At 37.9% G+C, this 14,820-nt stretch overlaps 1 protein-coding gene across 7 annotated transcripts in view; it reads left to right on the plus strand.

The window, feature by feature from the left end:
* The window catches only part of FBXO34 (F-box protein 34), an 88,431-nt gene that overhangs the window by 4,277 nt on the left and 69,334 nt on the right, over positions 1–14,820 (plus strand). The window contains exon 1 of one of the 7 annotated variants that reach the window (XM_042989767.1): positions 7,575–7,707. The exons of the other annotated variants lie outside the window; for them this stretch is intronic. The gene's annotated coding sequence lies outside the window, so the exon portion shown is untranslated. Of the gene's footprint in view, positions 1–7,574; positions 7,708–14,820 lie in introns of those variants that run through there. 7 annotated transcript variants of the gene reach the window in all.

Here is a 14,820-nt window from a genome sequence, read left to right on the forward strand (position 1 = left end):
GGTCTTATCTAAAAGTCAGTTTAAAGAGGTATTTAGAAACTCAGGTGAAAAGAATGGGGAATAGATTATGATACTGGCAAAGGGTCTAGACTCCACAGATTTGGATTACTCTAAAATGAGTGAAGCTTAGCAAGTGAGCACTTTCTTTGAGTCAAGAACAAGTGCTGAAGGCCAGAACTAGCCTGTGTAGGCAGTCTAAAATTAGAGGCAGAGTGAAGAGGTAGAATCCAGATATCCCGCTCTCACAGGCATTGTTGTACCTTTTTCCACTCTAAGGTTATTCCTTTTCTTTCTTATTTCCTTCCCCTCCCCTCCCTCCCTCCCTCCTTTCCTTCTTTCCTTCCTTCCTTGTTCCTTTTCTTAAACTGACAAACTCACAGCCTTCATTTCCACTTTTGTTTTCTTTCCCTGCCATTTTATTATGGAAAATTTTAATCACAGAAAAGTCGCAAGAATTGTTTGCTGAACAACTGAATACCCAAGTGCCTGCAAACCTAGATTCTGTAATTTATATTTTGCCTTATATACTTATCTATCTATCCAACCTACCATCCCTCTCTCTTCCTGTATTCATTCATCAATTTATCTTATATTTTGTTGTGTTTCAAAGTAACTATATTTTACTCCTAAATACTTCAGTGTGCCCATCACGAACTATTTGTTTATAGGTGGAACTTATATACAGTAAATTGTACAGATCTTACGTATACCATACCCTTAGTTTGGGCAAATTCATACATCTTTGTAACCTATAACCCTGACAAGATAGAACATTACCGGGGCGCCTGGGTGACTCAGTCAGTTGAGTGTCCGACTTCGGCTCAGGTAGTGATCTCACGGTTCCAGGGTTTGAGCCCGCGTTGGGCTTTGTGCTGATAGCTTGGAGCCTGGAGCTTGCTTCGGATTCTGTGTCTGCCTCTCTCTCTGTCCCTCCTCCACTCATGTTCTGTCTCTCTCTGAAAAGTAAATAAACATTAAGAAAAAAAAAAAAATAGAACATTACCATCACTATAAGAAGTTCCTTCATGTACCTTCCAAGTCAATTTAATTAACTTTTTAATCTTCTGCAGTCTTATTTCCACCAGTTTCTTCTGAAAATACCCGTTCAAAGGGCTAGCTTTGTTAGCACACTTGAGTAGCATTGTGCTAGATGTTCAGAATGTAAAGAAGAACACAGCTCCTACTCTCTTTAAGCTTATAATTTAGTTTGGGTTATAGTCAGGTGTCCAAAAAGAGATAAATGTTATATGAATTAAGAGGAGGCAAATGGGACTGCCAGAGAAAGCTTCCTAGGTGTGAGTCTTGAATTGGACCTTTGTTTTGGGATCCAGAGAAGAGTTGTGTGTGTGTTTTGTTTTGTTTCGTTTTTAATTTAAATAGACTGATTAGAAATTAGAAGTTATTGTATTAAACAACACTAGCAGAGAAGGGTGGTTTGGACCCAATTTTGGAGTGAGTATAAACATTATTCTATATCCAGTGATAATTTTTGAAGAAGGAAGGAATATAAAAAAACATTAAATTCTTCTCTTGTTTGTCATATCTGGTACTTAATTATGTCGATGATTTCTTCATTTTTTGAGGCCTCTCCTTTCTTGGTTCTTTGCCTATCTCTGATTCTCAGTTTTGCTGGCAATTCTTTCTCTTCCAGATTTAAACTACTGAGAGCTCTGTCTTGACTCTTTATTGTGCTCCTTGTTATCTGGCCCTTAGCTCTCTGGGCTTCTCAGTTATAATTCTTTCCAGGTCCTTGCTACATCTGTATCCATAAGCTGTTAACCCTTGTTAGGTTTCTAACTGCTAATAGTATGCTGCTTTTTATGTGTCCCTCTTTACTTTGTACTTGTTCAAGAGTCTGTAGCAAGAACATTTGTTCTAAGTAGTTGTAGCACATGGGATTTATTAGGAAAGAAAGATGTACACTTGGGCTGAATGAATAGAGTAGATGAGCTTCTAGGAACAAACCTCAGAACGACACTGCAGAATTTGCCTGCTAAGGGGGCTACTGCCAGTGTGGACTGTGCTGTTGAATCAGAAAGCTGCTGCCACCGTACTTACCTTTAAAAAAAGAAGAAGTAGGAGTAGGAGAAGGAGAAGTAGTAGTAGTGGTTTACCTTCCTTGGGCAGAACTACCATTGATGTTACTTTCTGCTCCCATGTCTTATGTAGGTGTGTCTGCTCTTAGGTCAAATGTGAGACCTTAATTTAAAGGGCATCTAGAAAATGTAGTTTTTAGTTCAGCCTCTGAAAAACAGGAAGGTGAGGATGGGTTGGAATGAGTAGTGACATTCACTTTGTGAAAAACTAAACTCCTTTTCCATAGATTCCCTCAGTGTAACAAAGTAAAGTCTTTTCAGATTTTGCTATTTCTGTGCAAAGACCATGGGTATTGTTCTAGTTTCCTGAGATGGAAACTACTGCTCTCAATTGTACCAGATTTTTATGTTCTGGGTATAACAAAAAACTGACTCAAATTTACTAGCTCATAATATTGAAAAGTTCAAAGGTGAAGCTTGATCCACTTGTACTTAGGTGATCAGAACCTCATCTTTCTCTTTTTTCCGTTATTTAATGAGCTCTGCTTCTGATGTGTTGGTCCCTTTGTGGTCCCAGCATGTTTGTCAGCAGCTCAAGCTCTAGGTGCTCATGCCATCAAATCCAGAGAGGAAGGGTGAGTGTTTCAGCAGAGGCTGTAGGGCCTGACCTTTGTTCCTTCATCCAACCCTTTGGCAGTCTGAAGCCTACAGGACCCCTTTTTTGGGTTATTTATTTATTTTCATTGTAATTGTTACAAAAATGTTTATTTTTGAGAGACAGAGCAAGTGGGGGAGGGGCACAGAGACGGGGACAGAGGATCCAAAGCAGGCTCTGTCCTGACAGCAGCTAGCCTAATGTCGGGCTCGAGCTCACAAACTGTGAGATCATGACCTGAGCCAAAGTTGGACACTCCACCAGCTGAGCCACCCAGGCGCCCCTTAAATTTTTTTTGAAAAAAAGAGTAATAGTATTTCACTGGTGACCCTCAAGGCAGGCCGATCCCACCCCACCTTGGGGAGAGGAGGGGGGCACCAGTTGTCTTCCACTTATTTTACATCTCTCGTGTCACTTCACCATGCCAGACTAGGGTCAAGCTCAACAGGGTCTTCTTTCCCCATTCTCTATGCTGTGGTTTCCCCATTCTCTATGCTGTGGTTATAGTTATTCCTGCTGTTGTACTCAGGCTTCACTGAATTTCTCCACTTTGACATTTGGAGTACTGGGCAGAAATCACATTGCATCAAAGGCTGGGGGCCTTTGTGATATTTTTTTTAATGTTTATTTATTTTTGAGAGAGAGAGAGAGAGACAGAGTGCGAGTGGCAGAGGAGCAGAGAGAGGAGGGAGAATTTGAAGCAGGCTCCATGTTCTGAGCTGTCAGCACAGAGCCCAATGAGGGGTTCAGACTCACAAACCGTGAGATCATGACCTGAGCCAAAGTCAGACACTCAGCTTACTGAGCCCACCCAGGCAGGAGTCCAGGGCCTTTGTGATTATTTTAAAATAAAATATATAGGTCTACAAAGAGAAGCAATTGTATTAAAATACCATTATCAAAATACTTTTTAAAAATTATAAGATAGAATTGCTTCTTTGTTAAATAATAAGATTTAGTATGGGTCTAATAATTTCCAAGTAGTGATAAACATTGGCATTATTTATAAGTGCAAGCAATGATAATGTGATATGAAACTGTCTGTGAATTCTGCTGGTGACAGAGTGACTGGTATTGCAGAATATTGTGGTCTGTTGACTGAATTCACAAAAGGGCATGCTAAATGTCAGTTAAATTAAGTTCAGTAAAATTAAAGATATCTTCTCCCCCTCATCTTAGCTTCTAGACAGCCTGAGTTCTATACCCAAACTTTTTGGGGCATCTGTGTGCTTCAGCTTAAGAACTATAGCTTGAAGAAAGTTTCTCTTCCCAGGAGCCCCAGCAGATAGACGTCTTCATGTATCTCATTGACTTTGGGTCATATTGACATTTTTGAACCAACTACTAAGGCCAGAAATATTTGGTAACTAGTTTAGCCAGCCTGAACCTACCCCTGGAGCTGAGGTTAGGTTCATTCCTACCTAAACAGCATGATGGCTTAGCTTTTTTTTTTTTTTTTTTTCCTGAGGGAAAGTCAGGGGCCACAGGGTGCTGAATAGCAAATAGTAGATGTCCAATATGTCATCCTTAATTCATCCCCTCTCCTTTGCTCCCGTAGTCCATCAGTCATCACATTTTAGTGAATTTTTCATTTGGATTTGTCTTTCCCTGATCAAAGTCTCTGTTAACTCTTGGCCTCCAAATTGGAGCATATGGGATAGTCCATTGGGTTGCAAAAAGAAAAGTATTAGAACTTATAGTTATTTTTGCATACTTTTAGTATTTTTGTGTATGTTTTACACTGTATGTAAAATAAAGAAGTTCAGTAGTACATGCACGTATGTAAAATATAGAAGTATGTACGTATTTTTATTAAAAATTGTTTTTAATGTTTATTTTTGAAGGAGAGCCAGAGCATAAGAGGAGGGAGGGGCAGAGAGAGAGGGAGACACAGAATCGGAAGCAAGCTCCAGGCTCTGAGCTGTCAGCACAGAGCCTGGTGTGGAACTGGAACTCACTGACTGTGAGATCATGACCTGAGCCGAAGTTGGACGCTCAACTGACTGAGCCACCCAGGCTCCCCTAGAAGTATATACATATTTATGTGGGTACATGTTAAAATTGTTTCAAATCATGGGAATGGGAGGGTAAGAAAAGTTGAGATAACCATAGAGCAGTGCCTTTTAGTAGAAATTTAATGTGAGCTGTATGTAATTTAAAATTTTCTAGTTCACCACATTAAAAAAGGTAAAAGCATCTGAAAATAATTTTAGTATGTTATTTAACATAATATGTCCTAAACACCATGATTTCAACATGTAATCAATATAAAAATTAATGAGATAGTTTGCATTCTTTTTTTCATGTCAAGTCTGAAATTCGATGTTCATTTTACATGTAAATCTCATCTCAGTTCAGACTGGTGATTTCAGATGCTCATTAACCACATGTGGCTAGTGGCTTCTATAGTGGATAGCACAGATCTAGACCAATAGATTATTCTCAGTTTAGATTTCTATAACTGTCTCTGTAGTTTTCATAAATCCATTATTCTCTTCAGTTTTTTTGTACACTTGCTGGGTCAATTGAACAAAAACCCCACTGGGATGTTACTTTCCTGCATCACATTTAACAGCTTTTTAAAAATTTTCCTTTTATTTTTTTGAGAGTGTGTGTGCAAGCAGGGGAGGGGCAGAGGGAGAAGGAGGGAGAGAATCTTTTTTTAATTTTTTATTTATTTATTTTTTTTTTTCAACGTTTTTTATTTATTTTTGGGACAGAGAGAGACAGAGCATGAACGGGGGAGGGGCAGAGAGAGAGGGAGACACAGAATCGGAAACAGGCTCCAGGCTCCGAGCCATCAGCCCAGAGCCTGACGCGGGGCTCGAACTCACGGACCGCGAGATCGTGACCTGGCTGAAGTTGGCCGCTTAACCGACTGTGCCACCCAGGCGCCCCAAGGAGGGAGAGAATCTTAAGCATGCTTCACGCCCAGTGCGTATCTGATGAGGCTCAATCCCATGAGTCTGGGATCATGACCTGAGTCAAAATCAAGAGTCGGATGCTCAACTGACTGAGCCACCCAGGCACCCCTTAGCTTTTAAGACTTTCCCTAAGATAGTCTGTCCTATCTTTCTTCCTCACATGTTTCTAGGACTGCCTGCAACAAACCTGGGGTTCAATTAGGTAGTTTCCTCAGCTTTGCCTTCCCTTTCTATTTCTTCAGATGTAATCATTCATTATGAGGAGTCTGTTCCCATAAAACCTCCTTGGACTCTCCAATCCCTCTGCAGTTTATTTTCCAAACTCCCACTGTGTATATTGAGTACTCAGCCACTTAGCACTTTAGCACTTCATCATATACTGTTGTTTACTGTTCTCTAATTGTTTCCTGTGTGTCATTAGGTTTATCTCCCTTAGTAAATGCTAAGCTTCATATCTTATGTCTCTAAATTGTAGATACATAAAGACCTATCTTCCCCGCCCCCCCCATCTTTAAGGATATACCTGGGCTATTTAAATTTATAGCTTTAAATTTTTTGAAATTCTGTTCTGTTTTCTACTCTGCTGGTTAACTTAGACACCTAGCAGATTCAGTGGTAGGAGTTTGTGTATTGAAATGTTTATTTGGTTCTTGAAAATGAAAGAATTTAATTTGATTTATAAAGTAGTGTACTTGAAGCTGTAAGATCATTCTTGGAACTATAGTAAGGAATTATTGATTAGCTAGAGTTTCTGAAGATGAAATTTGAGTTTGATTAGGAAGTCTCAAAGGACACATTTGCTCTATTGTCCAGGAACCAAGAGTGGCAAACTTGTTTTCCTAAGTAGGACAAGAGATCTTATTTCAAGTTCAGTCATCAGGATTATTCTCTGGAGGTTCTCGGCACTTTCTACACACTAGTCACTTTAGCCCTAGGGGATTGGTTTCTCTAGTGGAGCAGTCTTTTAGATGAAGAGCTTTTCTGCCATCCATAATGTTTTAGCTCATTTGGATTACTACAAAGAGGACTACGAAAATGGATCCTGAAAATATGTCTGCAGAAGAGCATATGGCTTTATGCTTTAGGAATCCTATCCTTCATTTGATATTTTCTTGCCTGTGTGATATTTAACACATTGTATGGTTATCTTGATAAAATAGCTATATACCAACATTTTTAACTTGTGGAATTTCAAGGCCTCCTTATTACTATTCATTTACTAAAAAACTTGCAGTATGTTTTAGATGCCAGGCATTAAGCTAAGTGCATTAGTTAACTTCTGTCACTTTTTCTGTTGGCACTATTTTACAAATCTTCTATATAATCTTTGGCAAGTAGTGGTCTTCAAGAATATATTTTGTCTTACTGTTTAACACCTTGTGGGTTTTTCTTTCCCTTTTTGGCAAATATCATTAAATAAGATTGTTTTTGTTTGGATATTTATTTACTAAAATAAATATCTATATTTTAAATATTTATTTTGTGAGAGAGAGGCAGAGAGAGGGAGAAAGAATCCCTAGCTGGCCCTAGGCTGTCAGCGCAAAGCCCAAAGTGGGACTTAATCTTACAAACTGTGAGATCATGACCTGAGCCAAAATCAGTTAACCTGTTGAGCCCTAAAATATATTAACTTCTGGAAGTTCACATTTTTCTTTTATTATCAGGAGGTTGTAAGTTTTCCTGAAATTAAAACATAACTTTACATTCTAGTTGCATATATTTGTAAGACTGCATAGTATAAAATATTTTTATAATTTTTATACTTTGATAATGTTTATTTAACATTAAAAAAAACTGTCTTAAATTTTTTTTTTTTACATGTATTTTTGAGAGACAGAGCACACGTGGGGAGGGGCAGAGAGAGAAGGAGACAGAATCGAAAGCAGGCTCCAGGCTCTAAGCTGTCAGCACAGAACCCGACATGGGTCTTCAACTCACAAACCATGAGATCATGATCTGAGCCGAAGTCGGACGTTCAACCAACTGAGCCACCCAGGCGCCCCGTTAAAAAACAAACAAACAAAAAAAACCTTCTTAATTGGCTTCTTCAATAAATCCAGCAGTTATTAATCTTTGTTTCCTGTAGAATCAGGTAAAAATTTATTACGTTGTTTATACCATGAAAAAAGTAACAGGATTAACATATGCAAATTTTAAGTGTTGAGAAAAGAAAACCACGGAAGGTCAGTTTGATAAATTTCTCAGAAATCTTCATTTTATTTCAGTTTATAATCTGATTCACAGACTTTCATAGTTACTATTTGTAACTGTTTATAATCTATACTTATAATCTATACTTCCCTAGCAAGAAAGAACCTTTTGTATGATTCTTTCAGCTAATCTGAGAAAAAGCCTGTTGGCCTTTTTTGATTTAGCTAGCTGCTTTTGTTTGTTCTTAATGAAAGCAGATAATGAGAAATTAAAAGATAAATAATATGTTTCTAGCAGTAGAATGCCCCCAATGCTTCTCTTTTTGGTTAAAATGGTTTCTTGTCTTTTTTCCTTGAAAGAAGAGTTCTCTGCACTGTCCTTACCTTTTCCCCCCTTTCACCATTTTCTTTTGTCATTTTTGTGTCTAGTGGTTTTTGGGTAATTAGTCCAGTGAGAGATCATGTTGAAACTAAAGTCAATATAAGTCTTCAAATCATTAAAATTTGCATATATGAAAATTTCAAAAAATTTAAATAGAATATTTAGTAGGATTAAAGAACATTTATTTTTTGGGTAGGTGATGTGTTCATGGTTCAAAATGCAAAAGGTGTAAAAAGTGAGTTTTCTCCTCCCCTGTCTGTTGGGCACACTTTTCCTCTCACTGGAGGCAACAATTCTATTCTCCCTACTTTTTAAAAAAATGCAAGTGTATCCTACATGCTACCATATTGACTTTTACTTGATTTTTGTCCTATACATATTGTTATATGAAGAGTGTATTATTAGTGATAGAACTAAACTAGCAGTGGGTTAACGAACAAAGTTCTCTTATAAAAATTCAGGTAGTTGGTCTAGGGCTGGTATAGCATTCGTGGTATTTCTCTCTCTGTTTTGTTTGGAGGCATAATGAATACAGTAAATTGCACAGACATTAAACAGTTTGATGAGTTTTAACAATTGTATATAACAAACCCTGCGGTTAAGAGAGCCCTCTAGTCTGGTCCTTATTCCTTCCCCCACTCCATACTATTACTGCTCCACTGTTGCCTAGTGTGCTCATTGAGCTAGTTGAATCTCCAGCCATTGCAGCCCATTCCACACCGCAGGATGCAAGAAGGGATGAAGGTTACATGCCAGCCTTTTTACAGGAAGATTTCTAGAGCTGCCGCTTCACAACATTTTTAATGTTTCATTAGCCATACCCATAAATAAAGGCGTTTCTTGTTTTACTACCCTTCATTTTATTGCACTTTGCAGATTTTGCATTTTTTACAAATTGAATGTTTGTGGCAACTTGGTGCCATTTTTCCAACAGTGTTTGATCAGTTTGTGTGTTTGTGTCACATTTTGGTAATTTTTCCGTATTTCAGACTTTTTCATTATTATATTTGGGTGATTTGTGATGAGTGATCTTTGATGTAATTGTTTTGGGGTGCCATGAACTGTGCCCGTGTAAGATGGTGAACGTAATAAATGTGTGTTCTGGCTGCTCCACTGACCAACCGTTCTTCTGTTTCTCCCTCTCCTCGGGCCTCCCTGTTGCCTGAGACACAATATTGAAATTAGGCCAGTTAATAACCTTACAGTGACCTCATAGTGTTCCGAGTGAAAGGAAGAGCTGCACATCTCTCACTTTTAAATCAAAAGCTAGAAATGATTAAGCTTAGTGAAAAAGGAATGTCCAGAGCTGAGACAGACGGAAAACTAGGCTTCTTGTGCCACACAGCCAAGATTTGAATGCAGAGGAAAAGTTCTTGAGGAAATTAAAAGTGTTAACTCTAGGGAACATATGAATGGTGAGAAAAAGCAAAACAGCCTTATTATAATAGCTGATATGAAGATAGTTAGTGGTCTGGACAGATCAAACCACCTGCAACATTCCCTTAAGCCAAAGCCCAATCCAGAGCAAGGTCCTCACTTCAATTCTTTGAAGGCTGAAAGAGGTGACAAAATTGCAGAAGAAAAGTTTGAAACTAGCTGAGGTTGGTTAGTGAGGTTTAAAAAGCCACCTTGATAATCTAAAAGTGAGAAGTAAAGTAAAGCAACAACTGCTGATGTAGAAGCTGTAGTAAGTTACCCAGAACATGGAGGTAAGATGATTAACGAAGGTGGCTACACTCAATAACACATTTTCAATGTAAATGAAATAGCTTTATAGTGGAAGAAGATGCCTTTTAGGACTTTCATAGCTAAAGAGAAGTCCATGCCTGGCTTCAAGTCTTCAAAGGACAGGCTGACTCTCTTGTTAGGGGCTAATTCTAATGATGATTTTAAATAGAAGCCAGTGCTCATTTACCATTCCAAAAATCCTGGGTCCTATGCTCTATACATGGAACAAAAAAGCCTGGATAATAGCAGATCTGTTTACAACATGGTTTACCAAATATTTTCAGTCTACTAGTGAGTGAGACCTACTGCTCAGATATTAAAATATCACAGCTGTGATGGGGATGTACTATGAGATTAATGTTTTCATGACTGCTAATACAACATCCATTCTGTGGCCCATGGATCAAGGAGCCATTTCTATTTTCAAGTCTTTATTTTTATTTATTTACGGGTTTTTTTTTCAAGTCTTTGTATTTAAGAGATCCATTTTGTAAGGCTGTAGCTGCCATAGATAGTGATTCCTCTGATGGATTTGGGCAAAGTAAAATTGAAAACCTTCTGGAAAGAAGCCACCATTCTAGATGCTATTAAGAACATTTGTGATTCCTGGGAAGAAGCCAGGATATCAACATTAACAGGAATCTAGAAGAAGTTGATTCTAACCCTCATGGATAACTTTGAGGGTTCAAGACTTCAGTGGAGAAAGTAACGGCAGAGGTAGCAGAAACAGCGAGAGAACTAGAATTAGAAGTACAGCCCGAAGATGGGACTGAACTGCTGCAATCTCAGGATAAAACTTGAATAGGTGAAGAGTCGCTTATTATACATGAGAAAAGAAAGTGGTTTCTTGGAGTACAATTGACTTCTGGTGAAGATGTGAAGATTGTTGAAATGACAACAAATGGTTTAGAATATTATGTAAACTTAGTTGATAAAACAGCAGTAGGTTTTGAGAGGATTGACTCCAATTTGTAAAGGAGTTCAAGCAGCATGCTCCTTTGTAAAAGGAAGCGTCAGTATGGCAAACTTCATTGTTGTCTTATTTTAAGAAATTGCCTGATCAGAAGTATCCTGATCAGTCAGCAGCCATCAACGTAGAGGTTAAGACCCTCTGCCAGCAAAGAAGATTAAGACTCGCTGAAAGCTCAGATGATGGTTAGCATTTTTTAGAAATAAAGTATTTTTAAATTAAGGTATGTACAATGCTTTTGCATACTTAATAGACTACACCATAGCATAAACTTAACTTTTATATGCACTAGAAAAGCAAAAAATTCATTTGACTTGCTTTATTTTGGCATTTGCTTTATTGCGGTGGTCTGGAACTGAACTGCACTATCTCCCAATATCACATACTTCACAGTAAACTGACAGGAAGACAAGTGAGTAATGTGTTTTTCAGGAGTTTCTCTCTTAAATGTAGAATAGGGCACAAGGTTAAAATGCTTTCTTTTTTTTTTTCCTTTTATTTTCTCTTGTACATTCCTTAACATGTAGAAACTTAAATCTTAAAGTACCCTTTAACTTAATTGGGGAAAAAGAAAGTAATCAACAAATCTATTCCATTTAGTTCCTTTTCTATAATAAAAATTTCTTGTGTTTCTCTTAACTTTCTGAGCTTCTTTTTTCTCCCCAAAGGTGGTTTATTTTAAGAGAGAGAGAGCCATGCACGTGTGTGCACATGTGTGCATGGGGGAGGGGTAGAGAGAATCCCAAGCTGGCTCTGCACTGGCAGCACAGAGCCAGATATGGGGCTTGAACTCAGGAACTGTGAGATCATGCTGAGCCAAAACCAAGAGTTGGATGCTTAACCACCTGAGCCACCGAGGTGCTCCAACTTTCTATGCTTTTATTCTCCATTTGCTATGTGGGCTCAGATAAATTATATAAATATATTCTACTAACTTGTAATTTTTTTATAGAATAATATTTTTAAAATAGGTTTTTAACTCTATAAAATAAGCTTTTGGTGGGAACTTCAGGAAAAAATTTCATAGTAATTTTCCATACAACCAGGTGGTATTATGAGCTGCACTTACTTTTGAAGTAGGAAATAACATTAGAAAAAAGGATGTATACATATGTTTTCCCAAACCACATGATGATGTCTTGGAGAGCAGAGCCCTCTTTCTTAGCTATCATGGCACAGACCATTGAACCTTGCACTTGGTAGATCATTTTTTTTTTTTTTTTTTGAATTGAAGTGAATCTTGGGAAAGTGGTAGAAAAATGATTAGACTGTCAGTAGCAATGTGTTAGTCCTTCAAGGGCAGTGGGGAGAAGCTATTAGTATAATGTCATTGTTAGTACTTTTGAAATTATCATCTATTTAGGTAAAGAAACTTAAAGGGCCAATGTCTATGCTCTAAAGATAGAGACTTTAAGATTTAGTATGGTATCCTCCCATTTTATCTCGAGGTCAAGTTGTTGTTGTCATTGTCGTTTTAAGCAATGAAGCTCTGATAAGCCAAAGAACAGGAAAACAAAAATATTCCCTATACTTGTAGTTGTAGTCCTCCTCGGGCCCCTTCCTGAGGTCTTCATAATTTGGAATAGAAAGTGGTGCCTGCCATGTTCCTTCCTGTGTCCTTAGCACGAAAGCAATGCCTAGCACATAGTTGGTGTTCAGTTCAGTAAACATTTGTTGAATGAAAATTTATAAATTGATTTCTTTTTTAAAATTTAAATCCAAGTTAGCATACAGTGTAATAATGATTTCAGGAATAGATAAATTGATTTCTTTCATTTGATTTTGCTAGCACAGATTGTCTGGGCAGAGAAGGAGATACTGTTGAGGGACCAAATAGCAATAGCTGGCATTTTTGCTTATGGTTAGGTAGTGGTGATGGTGTTAATCAGGTAGGCTTATGTTAGGATTTGCATTGGCCTTTCCCTGTGCCTAGAACACTATTCTCTTAGGTAAATCTTCATGCCTAACTTACTACCCACCTCCTCCGAATCTCTTATATATCACCTTCTTAAGCCTGTACTGATCACTGTTAAGTATTTTTTTTGAAATTTAATTCTTTTGAAGTTTGTTTTGAGAGAGAGAGTGTGTGTGTGTATGTGTGAGCAGGATAGGGGGGAGAGAAAGGAAGAGAGAGAGAATCCCAAGCGGTCTCCACACTGTCAGCACGGAGCCTGATGCGAGGCTGGAACTCAAGAAACATGAGTTCGTGACCTGAGCCGAAATCAAGAGTCGGTCAGTTAACCAACTGACCTACCCAGGTGCCCCTGACCACTCTGTTTAAAATGGTAACTGCTTCTCTCTCCCTGTACTTCCAAGTTTCCTTATCTTAGTCTGTTTTTTTCCCATAACAACTACCTCCTTGAAACATATACTGTATAATTTACTTATGATTATTATTTACTGTCTCACCACCAGTGGTAGTTCCTTTAGGGGCTTTGACTATTTGTCCACTGTGTTCTACATGCCTCATAAATGCTCAGCAAGCATTTGAGAGAGTATGCACACGAGTAGGAGAGGTGCAGAGGGAGGGAGAGAGAGAATCTTAAACAGGCTCCACGCTCAGCACAGAGGCTGATGTCGGGCTCCATCTCATCCTGAGATCGTGACCTGAGCTGAAATCAAGAGTCAGACACTCAATAGATGCTAGCCACCCAGGCACCCCAATTTTTATGTTAAAAATTTATATTTGAAAGTACTGTCTTCATTATTTAAAAAGTTTTGCTTTTGGAGACCACTGTGTGCCATTGTGCTACCAAGGCAAACCTGTGCAAGGTTTAAGGACTATATTCTCGGTGTAAAAGGGACTGAGTTTTGGCTTTGCTGAAATGCATCATCTGCTTCAAACCTCTAGCATCTTTTTGGTGAAGTTGTCGTAGCCTTCAGTGCTGGTTTGGTTAATGAGAAAGAGTCTAGGTTTGAGTTCCACTGTGTGCGGATGGAACATTTATTTCCTACTGGAGGTGGTTTTCCACAAAGGGAGAAATGACAATAGCAATAGCTTCCTTCCTTCCTTTTGACTAGGCTCTATACTAAACATTTTATGTATATTTTCTTTTCTAATCTTTATTAAAACCCTATAAGGAATGTATTCTTGTCCCTTTTTTCTCACAAAAAACTTAAGAGGTCTTAGAGGTTAAACAGGCAGTTTGCTTAGCCAGTAAGTGTGTACAAGCTGGAATTTAATTCTGAGCAGTGTGACCTATAGAGGAATTTCACTGCACAAAATGTCTCCCTACTTAAGAGCACCTAGAAGTGAAAAAGAAATGAGAAACAATGTAGTGGAACTCTGATGTCACAGAGACCTTTATCTTTTTATTTGCTCCAGCTTCGCATGACTTAAGTTGATTGAATGAGGCCACTGGGATTGAAACAGTAATGTTATGTTAAAGTTAAGCAATGCAATTTAAATAAAGTACATTTTAAATAGAACCAGAGCTAGCTCCTAACCAGATCTTCTATTACTTAGACTTAGTTTAGCTCAAGAACAATTTAGCTTATCTCTGGAGCAGAATTTGTATGATCTTCCTTCATTTTCCCTAAAAATTAGATACAGTGGGATGGCAAAAATTATAATGTGGCTGCATTGAAAGTATAGTTTAGTATAGGTATAGAGGGGTAGAGAGTGGGTAGGTTTTGTTGTTCTGGATTTAAGAGAAAAGCTTTTCTAGATCCTAGAATATGTATATAATTATACCAGTGTAAATAGTCATCCCCTGTGTACCACACAAAATCATTTGTAATTTCAGATTTTGATTAGAAAATTCTTATTCTTTAATGTGAGTTACTTTTTAACCTTAATTAGCTGTTTGTGTATTTTTGTCTGTAAGATGATGTGTTTTATTTCCCCTGCCGTAAAAATACTTCTGCTCTGTCTTAAGGAGCCTCATACCTGGGTATCTCCAGTATTATAAATTAATTTTTAATTTAAGTTTTAAAACCATGGTGGTTTATGGGGAGTGTATTAGAACCTATACT

Source organism: Panthera tigris, chromosome B3 (assembly GCF_018350195.1).
Source record: "Panthera tigris isolate Pti1 chromosome B3, P.tigris_Pti1_mat1.1, whole genome shotgun sequence".
Lineage (NCBI taxonomy): Eukaryota > Metazoa > Chordata > Mammalia > Carnivora > Felidae > Panthera > Panthera tigris.